Raw genomic sequence first — 4,493 nt, 5'->3', positions numbered from 1 at the left:
AAAACAAATGGTTTTACTCTAGTTAGTTCTAAATAGAAACACTTTAATATTGAATTGAATGAGGTTCAAATTATCCTTTTCTACATAGCAACTGCATGTTAGGTCTTAAAATTAGCAAGGATTCAAGTTTAGCGATCTGCCTTTCCTTACTTTTAACCATATGTGATATTTCCTATTTCTCATAGCACTCTTTCCATCTGCTTTGGCTGTCTATTTCCTACCACTGGACTTTAAGATCCACTGGACTCTCTCTGCTGAGGACCCATAACAAACTCCAGGACCAGGTAGTATTCTTGACATATCACTCTGTGCATAAGTATTTCCCATCCCCTCTCCCCCCACTCAATATTCCCAAGGAAAGCTATTTCTATTATTGGTCCATTTGAAGGATTATGAGTTAATTACATAATAGAATGTATCCATAGAGTTATGCATTTCAGCTAGAAATCTACATATCTCTAGAAGCTCTACAATCTGTTCTAAAGAATCTACATCTCTAGAAATCATAGAGATGTATGGGATATGAATTATTGATTTTGTTTATTCAACATGCAGTAGGAAGCAACCTACTGTATACCAGGTGCCGTGTTAGATGCTCAGGTTCTTGGTACATGAGATAGGTGGTGGTCCTTACTCTTAGAGAAGTCAGCTAAGTGGGTAGAAGGATAGTGAGTACATGCATTATAACACTGTCGAGGGCTGGAGAAGAAGCAATAATGGGCTCACAGATCATTTTCTAACTCATGTCATGTTGTACTGCCAAGGCAGTAATATCTGCCATCAGTAGCCTGCTGGTATTCTTGCTTTGTGCTCAGTCCTGTCCACATTTGTGAAGGAGCAGCTTCATTTCAATTCTGTTTTCAGCAAAGTGGATTCTACAATTTCGAAGATACATTTTCCTAGTTCTCATATGGTTTTGTTCTTCTAGAGGTTGTTAGTAGATGGTTGTTTCCCCTGTCAGTTCAGGCCAACAGCTTCCTACCTGACAAAATACCATCTCTGAGTTTTCTGGAATACAAGGAAATTCCAGCCTCTTTGTCAGAGGCCTCAGGAAGACACAAAAGACAATGCTACAACTGCTGTCACCCATTCCAGGGAGTCCAGAGTCATGGTCTGGCTTCATACTCTCTGGTCTCGCAGATACACTCAGTGGACTTTGGCCAGGGAGCATCCCCCAAGTAATGGGCGCGTTGTGGGAATAAACCCCCCTGTTCTATTGCTGAGGAATTTAGGCAAGCTGCTCAGGGAGAATGACCCTCTAGAAGGGTGTGACCAAGTCACTCCTTGGGTCTCATCTCTAGGCCTTTTCTTTGCCTCTTTCAGTCATCAACATGAGACTGATTGCCTGAAAAGACTTCTTGACAAACAAGTAGTATTTGGTAACTGTTAGTTATTTTTATTTTTCATCCCTACAGAAATGAGATCACAAGTCATATATGGCTCTGCATTTTTCATGCAGATCCTATAGCCACTGATTCTAATTTTTAGAATGTACCAATTTTATTAATTTTTATTTCTTCAGTATTTTATGGATATATATATATATATATATATATATATATATATATACACGGGGATGTGAATTGTAGTCTACTGCTTGTAGATTTTAAAGTATATTTAGTCAGTGGTGAGTAGAACTTTATTTTAGCTTTAAAATTTAATCTTATGAGAGGCCTGCTGACATTTATTTTAAAGTTGTTTTATTCAGTTCCTTTTTTCTCTTGCACCCTGTGGAGTATGTTTATTGACTACAGATGTTAAGCACTTTGCTAAGGAACAGAAAGCTGCAAGATAGAATATGTACTTCACCTGAGTGGGTGCATAGAAACCGGCCGTGTGTCTGAATCTTTAAGAACTCAAGTGGAAGGTATGCTTACAAGTTTAAAGGTCAGAATCACAACATACAGACTTGAATTGGAATGACTGCAAGACAGTTTCAGGATTATAAAACTTCTATGTAAAAGAAGTTAATAAAAGGCGTATTAAGGTAAGTCCCTTATAATTATGATTTTGAACAAACTGCTTTAAATTATGCTATAGCATGAAAAAAACAAATAAAGGGATATAAGGGTCGTGGGGCTCAGAGCCTAGGACAACAGCCCAGGGCAGCCATAAAGATGAAACTATGCGTGCTCCTGCAACCAGAAGTCCAGCAAGAATTAGCTCAGAGACAAAACAGGAAAAGACTTTTTCAATGATTTCAGTACAGTAATGGTAATAGCTAGGATTGGAATTGGAGAGTGTGAATTTAATCGGAACCCACCGAAATACTTCAGGGTTGCTGTTGTTACTGTTGTTTTTGACCTTGGTCTTGGCATTGTTTGAGAGGTAGTAGACAAGCTGATTCTAAATTTCAGGTGGAGGGATATATGTATACATATAGCTGATTCACTTTGTTGTACAGCAGAAACTAACACAACATTGTAAAGCAATTATACTCCAATAAAGATATTTAAAAAAATAAATTTCAGGTGTAAAAATAAGCAGCAAGAATTTTTAGGGATATTCTGACAATAAATGCAATGATGGGGCACTAGCCGTTTCACTCTATGCCATTAGAAACTGAAAAAGTAGTCCTGGGGCATGAACAGACACAAGAATCAATGGCACAGAATACAATTTAAGAATAAAATGTAAAGGTATAGGGAAGACTTAGGGGTGCTGTTCCAAAATATGGAACATTCAATTTCAAATCTCTTTAATGTCACTTATTAATTTAACATAAGACAAAAATGGCATCTTGAAATAGTAAAGAAAAGATGCCTTATTTAAATAATGGTTTGGAGGTAACTAGATAGTCATTGAGGGCAGAGATGATTGAATCCTATCTTACAATTCGTCAAAATATATTCTAGGTGGACCAAAGGTTTAAAAGTAAAAGCAAAACTGCAAAAATATTAGAAGTCATTTGAGAATGTTTAAATAAATCAGATGGAGGATAGCCTTTTATGTTTGTCATAAAGCCCAGAAGAAAGAAGTATTAATAAAAATGATAAATTCAACTTCGTTAAAAACTTTTTAAAAATCTGCTAGGCCAAAAATCATAAGCAGTGTCAAAAGACAAACCACAAACAAGAGAAAAATATTTCCATTTCCTATTTAGGCAAAGGGCTAATTTCTCTACTATATAGATAACTTCTAGGAATCAATAAGGAATGGGTCAACAATCCAATAGAAAAATAGATGAAAAATATAACTAGAAACTAGAAAAAGAATCAAACATCATTTAAACCTATGAAGAAATGTTCCAATCACTCAAAATAAGAGGAATGCAAATTAAAACTTCATTAAAAATTCATTTTCTACCTATCAGACTAGCAAAGATAAGAAATTATAAAACTTTGCTGGTAAAAGTGTGAGAAAACAAACACTCTCGTACATGGCTGGAGGGAACATAAATTAGTACAAGTTCTATGGAATTCAATTTGGCAATACCTATTATAATTAAAAAGCATATACCCTTTGACCCAGCAATTCCACTTCCAGGAATTTATCCTACAGATACTCTTATACATGTAAAATAATATATGGACCAGATTGTCATTACAGTATTATCTGTAAAAACAAAAGACTAGAAACAATAGAACTGGTTATGTAAATTATGGTACATCTTTCCAGTGCTGCAATTCCAATGAAATAATAAGCTTCCATAAAAAAGGAGAAAAAAGTGTATGTGCTGATAAAATCTTCCTAGACTTCCAAGATATATTTGTCGAATGAATGTATATGTCATTAAGTGAAAAGTCAAGGTTCTAATGATATGCATAGTATACATCTATGTATACATTCACCTGTTCAACAAATATCTTTGAGCATCTGCTGTGTCAGGCATCACACTCCACACTTGGGATGTGTCCATAGCAAAACAGACAAAGATCTCAACCGTAGTGGAGCTTACAATCTGTTAAAGGGGACCATCAGTAAATGACAAATGTGAACATAATATAGTATATCCGAAACTGGTAAGTTCTATGGGTAAAAATAGAGCAGAGCGTGGGAGATCGGGGTGGGGGCTGGGGGAGGGGAAGAAGATAACGTGCATTGTTACAAACAGCGTGGTCAAGTTGGGCCTTAGAAGGCAAAATTTGAAGAGACTTGAAGGAGGTGAGGGGGTCTGTGGAGAGGATCTATGAGAAGAGTGAGGAAAAGGCCCTAAGTCAGGACTGTGTCTGCTGTGCGCTGGGAGCAGCAGAGAGACTGGGCAGAGTGAGCTGGAAAGAAGAGGAGGAAAAGGTTCAGAAGATGACGGGAGGCTGGTCCACGCAGGGCCTTGTAAGGAGGTTGCCTTTTATTCTGCATGAACAGGGAACCATGCAGGGTTTGGAGGTACAGTGTGGCATTTTATGGCTTACAGTGTAAACGGATTCCTCTTGTGCTCTGTAGAGACTAGGCCGTGGGAGAGCCGGATGGAGGCAGCAAGAGCATCGGGAGCCCTGGAGGGCAGTGATCCCGCCGAGAGGGGCCGTTAGCTGCCACCTGGGAGACAGCAGAGG

This window comes from Pseudorca crassidens, chromosome 13 (genome assembly GCF_039906515.1).
Source record: "Pseudorca crassidens isolate mPseCra1 chromosome 13, mPseCra1.hap1, whole genome shotgun sequence".
Classification (NCBI taxonomy): domain Eukaryota; kingdom Metazoa; phylum Chordata; class Mammalia; order Artiodactyla; family Delphinidae; genus Pseudorca; species Pseudorca crassidens.
The sequence above is the reverse complement of the archived record's forward strand: the minus strand, read 5'-3'. Positions refer to the sequence as shown.